The 13,220-nt window shown below is 41.2% G+C and overlaps 1 protein-coding gene across 2 annotated transcripts in view; it reads left to right on the forward strand.

The window, feature by feature from the left end:
- Positions 1-427: 427 nt before the first annotated feature.
- PTER (phosphotriesterase related) overlaps positions 428-13,220 on the forward strand; it is a 52,639-nt gene continuing 39,846 nt past the window's right edge. Inside the window, exon 1 of one of the 2 annotated variants that reach the window (XM_039877471.1) lies at positions 428-559. The gene's annotated coding sequence lies outside the window, so the exon portion shown is untranslated. The remainder of the gene's footprint in view (positions 560-13,220) is intronic. The other variant, XM_039877473.1, reaches the window with a different exon arrangement.

Genomic DNA, 13,220 nt, shown 5'->3' on the forward strand with positions numbered 1-13,220 from the left:
GCCAGTGCAGCCCCTCTGATTTATTATCCTTGGAGAAAACTCAAAAAACTACTAACGCCTCCATCTTCCAGGCTTCCCTACTTTGGAGAACCCAGATCTGGGGGAAATGCAGCTGCTTTTTTTCCCCTTGGGGGCTGGCCCCTAACTGATTCGACTTAAGCCTAGACAGGTGAGAGCCTCTCCCTCCAGGATATTTGGGGACCATCTACAGCAGACTCTTGCGCAGAGGAAGTGGGTCCCCGGCAGCCACAAGCCGGCCGTCTGCCCTCGTGGTAGTCCAGGCCTCCAGCAGACTGGAGCCCAGACTTGGCCGGGTGGTGGGCGGGAGCCGAGGCAGGCAGACAGCGGGTCCCGGGGCGTGGCCTGGGACCTGGGTGGCGTGTGGCCAGGGCAGGGGTGGCGCAGGCAGAAGAACAGAAGGGAGGGTGAACTGGAAGGGGAGCGGGGAGACTCTCAAGGTCCGGGAAGTGAGCCTTGCGGTCTCGGGGGAGGAGGCAGCGCGCAGGGAGCAGCGGGAAGGCGCTCGGGAGCCGGAGCAGGCGCGGCGGCGGTGGGCCCGGTAGGCAGGGGTTGGGTCCCCCGCTGCGAGTCCCCAGGTCAGGTCTCAGCTGAGCTCTGCTTGTCAGCCCCGCAGCCCGCTTCGGCGTGCAGCTGCTCCCCGAAAGCTGGGGGGGAGCTGCAACGCCAGGGGTCTTAGGGCTGCGCGAGGCCTAGGAGGCCAGCCTGGGCGTGGACGTGGCTGGCTGCCTCTAAGTCTAAGGTCCCGCGAAGCCGGGCCTGAAACCCGAGGCCTCGCGTCCCGCGCAGAGCTAGGCCGAGGGCCCCGCGAGGAGGCGAGCACAGCGTTGCTCTTCAGAAACCCCCTGGGTCCTCGGCGGGCAGCTCTTCCGGGGTCGGGGCACCCCCGCCTTGCTCACTCTCCTTTCATAAGCTTTGAAATCATACCTCTTAAGCCTTGGGCCTCAGCTTCACCTTGTACTTTACCGTCTCAAGGTTCTTGTGTCATAAAGATATTCCAAACACACATAGTGGCGCCTCGATGTTGCGATATTTGTGAGGACACCTTAGGTCCAGTGACATCTCTGAGGGGAGCACGTTTACAGATGAGAACTTCTGCCTGGTGTAGAAACACCGGCTCATGCCTGCTTAAATCATCACCACAGCGGAGGAAACTGACAAGCCTTTACTCCTAAATGATCATCACAGTCATTGTCATATAGGATCAACTTCAGTGAGAAAAAGCCCTAAGACGCATGACACCTACTTGTCCACTTACATTTTACTTTATGTAGACAGGAAGGGTGTACGGCAGTTAACCCCACAGGCCTGATGCAATTCCAGAAATAAGCAGCCCCCTTCAAAACGAAATCTCAGCACATACTGCAAAAAAAAAAAAATAATAAAAAGAAAATAAATCAGACAACTTACTGATTGTCGATAGCAACTCAGCAACTTGATTTGAAAAAGGATAATTTAAAAGAAAATTCACTTTATAAATGAATGCTACTTTATAAACTTTTTTTCATTTGTGGAGACTAGATGTTGCTTTATTGTTATAAAAACTACTAAAGTATATGTAATGTAGATTTTTGGAATAAAACAGCAAAATACATTTTGGGGCCATTCTTTGATCTTAAGAGTTATAATAGGAATGGCCAAGCCTGCATTTTTTTGACAGTCAGTAAAAGCTAATCAGCAGGGGTCTTCTCTGATCTGTGTGCTCTAATTTAATCTCCATAGCCCGATGGAGTATTCTCATGGTAGAGGAGGCAGGTAAGGTGCAGCAGGGTGAAGCCATGCTACTGGAAAGTCTAGAAAAAAAAATCTGTGTTTCGAACTCTGAAACCTGTGCTGTTACCCCTTCGCCACCTGTACTTTGTTTTTCATTAGGAGAGAGGGCAGTAAGGGAGGCTGCTGGCTTCAAGAACTTTGGACCCGTGGGTAGAGCCTAATCCTAGCTCTGGTTCCAGCCTTTGTCTTTGTTCAAGTTACTTCTCTTTTCTAGGCACATAAAGGTAATTGATGTCTATGTCCCTACTAGATCTAAAAAAATCTCTGCATTTGTGAAAATAAAATCCTGCATTTACCAGTTGATGATATTGGCGGGTCACGTTTGGAGTTGAAATCCCAGGGTGGTTAGGAAGGGTCGGATTCGTCGTTCGGTGCGTGTGGACTGTGCACCCGGATAGCACTAGGGCTCCAGTGGAGAACGGGGCTGGTGAGGGTTCCTTTTGGAGTTTACATTCTGGTTGGAGGCAGAGAGGCCTGAAGAAACGAAGAAGGAACCAACAAACAAGTTAATTAAGAAACAGCTACAAATTGTAAACAGAGGACTACGATAAAGAAAAATGGAGAGGGGTCCGGTGGCGGGGCACACATTGGACCTGGTGGATCACTAAGTCCTTCTGATGTAGAAGGAGACGGGCCTAGCGGTGTTCACTGCCTGCACTGGGACCCGCAAGGGCAAAGGAGGCGTGGGAGGATTGGCACCATGCAGCGGTTGCTCCATCTTTGTGAGTGGAGCTCGGGTGCTTTGTTCCAGATGAAGGTGGAGACACGGGTTGAGACCAGGACATGTGGGATTTTTTGTGGCTTGGTAAAGACTTGATTTTCATCTAATAGCAATGGGAAGTCACTGAAGGGTGGTAGGCAGGGGGTGGCATGAATGAAGGTGGCTATGATGAAACCCAAATGAAAGGTGATGGTGGCTCAGGCTGGGGTGGTGGCAGCAGAGACGGAGAATATGGGGTTTTTACACCTCACTGTATCAGTAGGGCCTTCTTGACAACCCTACTTAATGTTCTAACATCCCTCACACACCGTGGCATTCCTCAGCCTCTATGCTGCTTATTCCCTTACGGCATGCTATATATTTTGTCGGTAAATTGTTCTTTACTCCCTCCCATGAGAATGTCGACCTATGGGAGGGAGGGGTTTGCACGTTCTGTTTACTGCTGTTTCTCCAGCACCTGATACTGTGCCTTGTGCAAAGGAGGCTTATAATACATTTCGTTGTATGCATGGATTTAGTAAATGGCTTGCGTTTGGATTCCATAGAACCTGCTGATGAACTGGATGAGGCAGTGAAAGGAGCAGTCAGAGATGGTTCGCAGTCTGCTGGGTTGGGAACCGGGGAGAAGTTATGTCAGTTAAGAACAGAAAGGCTAGGGAAAGGACAAATCGGGAATCGGGATGGGGTGATCAGAAGTTCTGTGTGGTCCATATTACATCTCGTGTGTGGATTAGTTATCTGTTACTACATTAAAACAATGACTCTACGATTTAGCAGATTAAAGCAACAAACATATTATCCTCTGTTTGTGTGGGTCTGAAATTTGGATGTGGAGCACTTGGGGGATTCCGGCTCAGGGACCCTTATGAGGTTACAGTCAAGCTGTCAGCCAAGGCCGCTGTCATCTCAAGGCTTGATTGGGACTGTGAGCTCTGCTTTTGGCTTTTTCACGTGGCTGTTGACAGACCAGCTGGCTTTTGGCTAGAGACTTCAGTTCCTTGCCGTAGGGATCTTTCTATAGGGCTGCTCATGCGGTGGCTTCCCCCAGAATAAATGATCCAACAGAGAGAGAGAACCCAAGATGGAAGCCACCATCTTTTTGGAATCTGATCTCCGGATGTGGCATAGCGTCACTTCCACAGTGGGTCCCACAGTCCACCCCTGCTGCAGTGTGGGAGGGTGAGAATGCCAGGAGGGTGGAGGTGACAGGAGCCACTGTCGAGGCTGCAGACCCCAAGGTCTCCGAGATGCCTGAGGGGAAATGGCGCACTGGCTGTTGGGTACACCGTGCCGAGCTCCCAGGAGCGCTGTGGGCTACAGGTAGTTATGTGGCAATCTGTACAGCTGCTGGAAATGTACAAGAAGACCCAGGGAGAGAATACAGATACGGGAGGAGGAGGACCCTGGACCCAGTCCGGAAGAGCCCAACTTTTAGAGGTCAGTGGAGGCGGAGCCAGCAAAGGGACGTGGCCGGTGAGGCATGAGGAGAACCCGGACTGTGTGTATTCTGGGGGTGACTTAACTCAAAGGTAGGTTTCACTGGACAAATTTCCCTTCCCTATAAAGGGCAGAAAATACTTTGAATATGGCTGAAGTGAAAAGATTTTCTGAAAGAATGCCGTTTAATATGACTGGAAGTGTGAGTAGGTAAATTTTGACCCAGACAGGAGCAAAGAACAGGAGACACATACACAGGTAGAACATTTAGTCTCAAAAAGTCCACGCCCATGTACCTAGTGCCCTGTAAGTCTGGGGCCTGGCCACGGGTCCCTGGGATTATAGTAGGTAGAGGACTAATATGGCTTTTAGCAGTTGTGCTTAGAGTTAAGCTTGAAGACAAAATAATTAACTGCATAGCATGGGAGGAGCTGCTGACCTTGGAAAATATCCATCCTTGCTTCCACATGCCTTATAGTTTTAATTTATGAGGAGTCTCTGTCCTCAGATGTCTTAAATACCCCAGTGGATTCTACAGTGACAACAGTGAGCCTCTGTGGTTAAGCCGCATCCTATTCAGTTGTCCCGTGAACTTCACTCTTAATAGGAAGACCCAAGACGGTTGTTAAATATGTTTTTCATATACCACGTGTGGCATCCTTCCTGTTCTCTGTAGCTGCTCTTTAGATTATATTTTCAATGGCCCAGGTTTTATAAAAAGCCTTCTCATTCATAGACATCCCACCCTTGCTTAAAAAAAAAAAAAAAGAGAGAGAGAGAAGAAAAATAAAATACCTGCTCCCACCTGGCCACCTGGCACAAACTGGCTGTCTGGTTCTGACTACCTGTTCCATGAAACAGTATCTGCCTCTACCTGCTCAGCATGGGAGTCATGAGTGTTCGGCATCTCTCAGTCCCCTCCTAATCAGGCACGGCCATGTGACTTGCTTTGGGCAATGAACTACAGGGTGAATGACACGTGTTACTTGCAGGTGGAAGCTTTAAAAGCCAGTGAGACAGTTATAAAACAGTCGTGGGGACGTGAAGTACAGCACGGGGAACACAGTCGATAATAGTGTAACGACCGCGTATGGTGCCAGGTGGGTACTAGGCGATTCAGGGGATCGCTTTGTAAATTACGTAAATGTCGAACCACTATGCTGTACACCTGAAACTAATATAAAATAATATTGAACATCAGTTGTAATTGGGGGAAGCCAGTGAGAGATTTGTCACACACTCTTTTCCTCTGCCAGAGTGACCACCCAATTTTCTAGATCATGGCTGTACTGTCAGCTTGGGTCAGGGGATGAGGATAGTGAGCAGAGCCTTCCCTGTCATTCTGCATTAGGCACATAGGGTGAGCTAGAAACAAGCTTTTGTTGTGTTTAGGCCCTGAGATCTAGAGATCTGTTCGTTAATGCAGCACACCCTGGCCTGTCCCGAATAATGTACTCAGGTAAGGTCTGAGCCACATGTACACAAGTATTACCAGTCTCCACCCTACCAGACACCTTGGGAGCCGAAGAGGGAAGGTGCTGTAGAAGGCTTGCTCTAAAGACTAAGGTCCTCTTACTGTCGGTGAGCTGGCGGCTGTACTTGTTTCCATAATGCCCATGTTAGCTTCCCAGTTTTAATCAAAGGTGGCAAAAAGGGCATTTAGATGCTTAATTACATCCTGTAAGGGCAGCTAGTGTAAAAGTGAAAATACATAAAGCTTCAATGCCTGGAAAGGGGAGGAATTAAGGCTCTTGTTTTTTTTTTGAAAAACACTATATATACATGTATATATATATATATATATATATGTGTGTGTGTGCCTATATATATGTATATATATATTTTATGTGTATATATATATATATACGTATATATACATTTGTATACATATATATTTTATGTGTATATATAGACATATATGTGTATATGTATATTATTTTATGTGTATATTTTATGTGTGTATATATACGTATATATATTTTATGCGTATATATATACATATATATATTTTATGTGTATATATAAGTATATATATACATATACATACATATATATATTTTATGCACACATACATATATATGTGTATATGTATATTATTTTATGTGTATATATATTTTATGTGTATACATATATATGTATATACATATATATATTTTATGTGTATATATATACATATATATACATATATACATATATATTTTTTATGTGTATATGTATATTATTTTATGTGTATATATACGTATATATATTTTATGTGTATATATATACGTATATATATATTTTATGTGTATATATATACATATATATACATATACGTATATATATATTTTATGTGTATATATATACGTATATATACATATATACATATATATTTTATGTGTGTATATATACATATATGTGTGTATATGTATATTATTTTATGTGTATATTTTATGTGTGTATATATACGTATATATATTTTATGTGCATATATACGTATATATATTTTATGTGTATATATATACATATATATGTGTATATGTATATTATTTTATGTGTATATATATTTTATGTGTATACATATATATGTATATACATATATATTTTATGTGTATATATATACGTATATACACATAAAATATGTATATGTATATATATATACACATATATATACATGTATATATAGTGTTTTTCGAAAATAAAAACACTATATATACATGTATATATGTGTGTGTATATATATATACGTATATATACACACATATATATACATGTATATATAGTGTTTATGTGTATATATACGTATATATATGTATATATACACATAAAATATATATACACATAAAATAATATACATATACACATAAAATATTTTTTTCCCCAGCATCCTTCCAAGTTTTCCAATATAGAGCAATGTTCGCAGGAAGAGACAATTCTTTCCAGATATAGTTATCAATGGATGCATTTCGGAAATTATTTTGTCACCAAAGGACATCTGAGATGAACCATCCACACTTGACCATTGAATAATTTTTTGAAAGCAGCTCAAAGAGTATTTTAAGAGGGATTTCCTGGCTACCGTATTTTGGATCTAGGAGTATCAGACCTAGGTTTTGCTCTCAGCGTCCTGGAGGCAATATGCTCACCCTTTTACTCCGACTGAAACAGAAGTGGAGCAGGGAGCACTTAGCTGGAGAGAGCCACGCTGCCTTCGTAGGGAGGTTGGTTATAAATCCACTCTCCCTGGAGGTTAGCACTCAAAGTCCCCTCCCCCGCTCTTGTTCACACGAGTGGTACGATGATGACAAATTGCTGGGACATGACTCCCCTAAGCATGGGTGTGATGAATGATGTTGTTCAGGGCATGGCCAAAGTTTCTGCATTGTCGGTCTGCGGCGTGAATATTGACAGTACTCATAAACAGCCTTCTGCCAATTGTGGGCTCCGTGGTGCATATTAAATTCTCTGTTTTCACTCGTCATGGTTCTTAGTTCTTCACCGGCCTCTGTCTTCCCTCGAATTCACTTAGCTAATCTCCCTTTTGTTTTTTCTGTTCCCTGCTCACTAAAAAGGTGGGGTATTCTCGCAGTCATGTTAAGTAAACATTGAGTCTTCACAGAAACTGTTAAAATAGTAATTATTAGTCCTTTTCACTAAATCCAGAGTAATAACAGCTTATCTTGCAGTAGCTTAATTGGGTAATTATTTAGTGTTTGAAAAGCACTTTGAAGAGAATATTGGTAAATATTGCTGCTACTTTAATGCTCTCTTGTGTAATTGAAAGTCCACTGCAACCACAAAATCCTCAGTGTTACTGTGTACCAACAACGATTTCTTTCTTAATATAGCTTACTGTTTTCAAAATGATATATATATTGATTTCTGAAATATTTAAAATACTTTCATAAACTCTCAACGTCATCATGTATATACCATCACACTTCTATGTCTCACTACTACCTTCTTTATCCAAAAAAGTTAAATGTTATCAGTCTTGGTATCTAAAAGATCGGAGGAAATGCAAAGTAGGACCCCTGGCTCAGGGGTGTTTCACTTCACATATGTCCTGTGTGGTATCCGCTTAACTTTTCAGCAAGCTTTCCTATTAGGATCTGACAAATCACTGCAATAATGATTTATTGACTCCGAGTCCATACAGTGAACTATCACCTCATTGTCATCAAAATCTGTCATAAAGGTTAGATTACATTGCATATGCCCGGCCAGCCCTGTCAACAAATATTTTCCCCATGCAATGAATCCACAGTCTCCAGGTATAATTAAAGGCCACGTTTGCAGCTCGGATTACGTGACCTCCATTACTAACTGTACTAGTTTGCTATGGCTGCCTTAACAAAATATCACGGGCTGGGTGACTTAAAATACAGACGTAAATGTGTTTCACACTTCTGGAGGCTTGAAGTCCAAGATCAAGGTGTTGGCAGATCTGGGTTCTCACGAAGCCTCTCACCTTGTCCTGCAGGTGGCCTCTTTCTCCCTGTGTCTTCACATGCTCTTTGAGTTGTCTGTGTCCGATTCTCTTCTTCCTATAGTCGTATTGGATGAGGACCTACCCTAACCAACCCGTTTTAATGTAATTACCTCTTTAAAGACCCCCATCTCCAAATACAGTCACCTTCTGAGGTACTGGGGGTTAAGGCTTCCACATATACATTTTGGAAAGGACACAATTCAGCTGCTAATACTGACCCACAATAATAAAACTGTTGTTTTGGGAGTTACCCTTTGATGATCAGATTTGAGCAACCAAGCGACGGCCACAAATCTTTGCAGGGTCCGCTCAGTTTAGGAACTTCTCCTTAACAGTGCTTGGAGGAGAGCTTTATGCTTGTGATTTGAAACACTGAAGTAAGTGGACAAAAACTAAGAAACTCTAACCATTCAATGTACATCATCAGGTACACCTTGCTATCTGAACGGCTACCCAAATATTTGTTATAACAAACTTGCTCTCTGCATCAAAAACTCGCTATGACTAGTCCACATGCTGTGCCATCAGCGAGGGCAACCAGATCGAGAGGACGCTGTGTGGTCCCATCTCAGGACATCCTGTGCTCACTCTGTTTAATAAATGTGTTATGCATCATTTGCATCCATATTATCAACCGAAAATGTCTAAGAAAGCAGAAGGATCTCTCTCGAGAGAGGATGAGCCTAAGAAGCTAGAAAATCTCTTACAATTGGAAGAAATACTGGAAATGTGAAAACATGAAAGGCCTCAGTTTGACCATTGCCTGCCTATGTCTACCAGGCATACTGTGGTTGATTCTGGAAAGTTCTACAAGCTTCCGGAGAGATTTCAGTGGTTTGGAAAGCGTTATGATGTACCTTCAGACTTGAATAACGATGTCTTTGTAATTGTAAAAATATGTCTTTTGTAGTTAATAGCTAGCCAGAAATCCTTAGAGGATTGTTTTGTTGGTATATAAGAGGAGGTTAGTAATATTTGGGATAACTTGTTGACAGTTTCGAATGAGCTGCAAAACATTATTTTTCCCTTGAAAAACTGTTTTTCATTTGAAATTATGTTGAAGCTAGGTGATGGAGACCTAGGGGTTCACTATACTCTCTCTGCATTTGTGAACTTTTGAAAATGTCGATATTAAAAAGTTTAATACATTAATAAAAGGAGAAATGAATGAACTATATAGTCTCCTTTGATGCAAAATTTGATGCCATCACATTTTCAGGGCCATGTGCTTGCTTTGGCAGCCCATATACATTTTCAGGGACAGATTAAATTTGAATAATGTGGCATCATGCATATGTAGGAGAAGACACGTGTAAGTAGAATGTTTTGATTTTTTACTATCAACTGCTCCATGGAAAAGTATTGCTGAATCCCTTATCCAGAAAGGACTATGAGAGCATCTTTGCTGGTTTTGACCTAGATTATTTGACACATGTTTCTATTTATCGCTCCCCAGTGTATGACATGTCTATTACTTCGTGAGTCAGTACCTTTCTACCAGTTAAAGAGCTTCCCAGGCTGCATCGTTTCCAAGTTCAGCCTTTAACTTCAGAGACTTCCCATTTGTTACTGCACAAATCCCTTTAATGCAGAGATTCAAGGAAAGGCCACTTGCTTCCAACACACACACCATGCCTCACTCATGCCTTCTGCCCGGTACTTTCTACCCAAATGTCCTCCACTGTTTCAAGAGGATCTTTTCAGGCTGACGCTGGGCAAGAAAAGTTCTCTGCTGAGTGTACTTCAGAGGAACATTACTGCAAAGCTTTGTCCCTGCCTGTCCTGGCACCAGTGCCTATCCAGGTCCTTCCAGCTTCCACGCATAAGATTAGGACCTGCCCTGGGCCTCACTGGAGAGTCTCACTCACATTTCTGCCTAAGTTTAAGGTCTGACGTCCATTCCCTCTTGCTCCCGCGTTGCTTTGAACTTGCCCCATTATCATTTAGTAAAGTCCATCTTCAAGGTGTTCCTTTTTCTCCCGTGTAAATATTTTGGAGCAACTCAGTGCATAAGTAGTGGATAATCTGCCACTTTGAGTACTGACGTTACTGAACCGTTGACTCAGAGCCGATTTTGATTGGGTGGGTGTAGTGGGAGGGAGAATGTTCTTGCAAATCCAGTTGCCGTGCCCCTTCTGACCAATTCATTCTCCCAGTCGTCGTTGTCTGTTCCCTTTTTGTCTATTGGTGTATTTCAAGAGAAAGATCAAAATATGTCAAGCTAAGAGATCCAAGTTTAAAATGATCTCCATGGAGATTCTATATAGTTCTAGAGAGTCTTGCCTATTGGGTTTCATTTAATTGTTAGATTTAAAACGAATATGCAGTTTCTAGCATTCAGGATACGTCTGCTACTACTTCACTGCTTTTCTTGCTACGGTGAGGTCAAAAGGATTATTTTTTACATTCTTTTGCTTTTTTCATGGACCAAGTCAGGATTGTAAAAGATTTTTATGTGGAATTTGCAGAGTGCATTATACAGGGACACTGTAGCTTGTTTGTTTGTTTGTTTGTTTGTTTTGTGAACTGTTTCCACGTCTTTATTTATTTATTTTTGTGTTAGTAAGACCTTGGCTAAAATATGTCTTCAGTAATTATTTGTGTATTATGTAGTGATTTTACAATGTGAGCATTATAAGAGAGTCTTTATATGTTGTTTCTATACAAAGAACGATGTATTAAATTTTAGAGTTTTATTCTATAAACACTGGAAAGCTTACTAAGTGGCTGTACTATGTCTGAACATAATATGTCTCTATCCATATTCTTTACAGCATGGAATATCATATTTATATTTTAAATCAACATTATTTAAAATGTCAGCAATTGATCAATAAAAAGTCTGAGAGTTAAAATTGGATAATAGCTTTCTCTGCCTAATTCGAAGTCAAGATTATATTTCTGAAGAGTTGGGGGAATGTTACCCCCAGAACAGGAGTTCTTTAATAGGCTAGAAAACATATATATGTTTCAGAACATTGTAGAGATGTTAAATGTCCTTTAATTTTAATAAACTAGTATAATATTCATCAGAATGAATGGATTAATTCATCATTCATTAATATGCATCCAGCTGGTCAAATTTGATTCATTTTCGTATCACCTTTAGGAGTGTTTGTTATGCCTAACAACTGCCTTTATTCTGTTTACTTAATATTTTTCTTTAAACCAACCCATTATTTTACTCAGCCTCATCCTAAGCAGTAATAGCCATGAAATCACAGGCTTACAACACTTATTGCTTTTTTCCTAAAACACGTTAAAATAAATACTTGTTTAAAACATCTTTAAATGCACATATATTACCTACATTGAACCACCAGTGGGCTGTTTATCCTACCTGCTTGAAAACACTGACGAAAACCAAGCTGATTATTGACTTTTTTTACTTGTCTCACCATCCACGGAAGAATAAAGTAATTCTCGGTTGTAAAGTTGGCACAGGACCACTTTCCAAATGGTTTCTGTACCTGCACTGTGATGACCAGGAAATGTTAAAACTGTGTATATGTGTACATATGCATACACATATATACACGCCAGAGTTAAATGGATTGTTTTAGCTGTTATTTGGCAAATAGCCAAGAGTTTTCATTTGTTTACACAGTGAACGTTATTTATTGGAGGGCTAATGAAGCCACCCTAATTGTGCACAATTGTACTCTGATTCGTAATAGTATAAAGAGTGATAATACATAAGTAGTAATCTGGAACTTCTGGGTATTCTTTATTATATCCATCTATTAGTAATAATCGGAAGTTGAGAATGAGGTACGTACTGTCATATGGTTTCATAGAGTAAGGTTTGCCTGTGGTGAGACCAGAAAAAGAATTAGTGTAGAGGAAGAGAGCCATAGGCTTTACAATCCTTGCATAGAAATGTTCTGCCTGACTTTCTAGGACACATACATGCCCATTCATTTAACATCTAAGCCAGGTGAACCGATGGAGGAATGATGCTGAGGGCATTTAGTGGTCATTTAATGCCTCTTCACATGGAGTCGTAGAACTTGCATCTAGAAGGGACTTTAGAGATCTGATTTTTAACTCCTTTGTTTTATTAATGAGAAGATGGGCTCACAGGGTGAGTTGCCCAAAGATGCACTTTTAGCATATCAACTTTTTGGTCATATTTATATGAAGTTCTGGCTTTTCCTTCTCTTGGGAAAATAATGATATGTTCATAAGAGCATTATGTCGTCTCCTCTGTGTGCATTCTTCCCTTTGTGAAATATAGTGAGTTCACATTTATTTTTGGTGGCACTCGAGATATTTTATAGCTAATGACTACTGTTTGTATCAAGGAAACATTAACCTATAGTATCAGGAATGATGTCTGTAGACTTTAATACATTTGAAAAAGAGAGAACTATGCTATTTTTCTAAGCAGTATCAAGATATATTTTACATACTAAACAAAATCTCTGTTCTTATGGTTACTACTCTTGGATGCAAACATTCCAAATTCTTGGATTTTAATCTGTGAGTATGTCTAATAACAGAGCAAATAATAAAAGCCGATAATCAAATGTAATCACAGTAAGTTTCGATATGAATTCATAGTGCAACATATATGAAATGAGCTGCTGTGAAGAACAGGCCCCGAACAGGCCAGAAAGTGTGAGTCTAACTTCAGAGAATGCCCTAAACCAGAACTCAAAGACTAGGCTAGCAAGTGCTGCAGACTTTACCTTTGAAATTAAAAGTAACTTCTAAAGGAAGGACAGCTCATTTTGTTTATGCAATAAGTTTATATTGCTCTGCAGCTTGTTGGTAAAAGTAGCTGTGAGCACTTAGAGG

The sequence above is a fragment of the Pteropus medius genome, unplaced genomic scaffold (genome assembly GCF_902729225.1).
Source record: "Pteropus medius unplaced genomic scaffold, Ma_sr-lr_union100, whole genome shotgun sequence".
NCBI lineage: Eukaryota > Metazoa > Chordata > Mammalia > Chiroptera > Pteropodidae > Pteropus > Pteropus medius.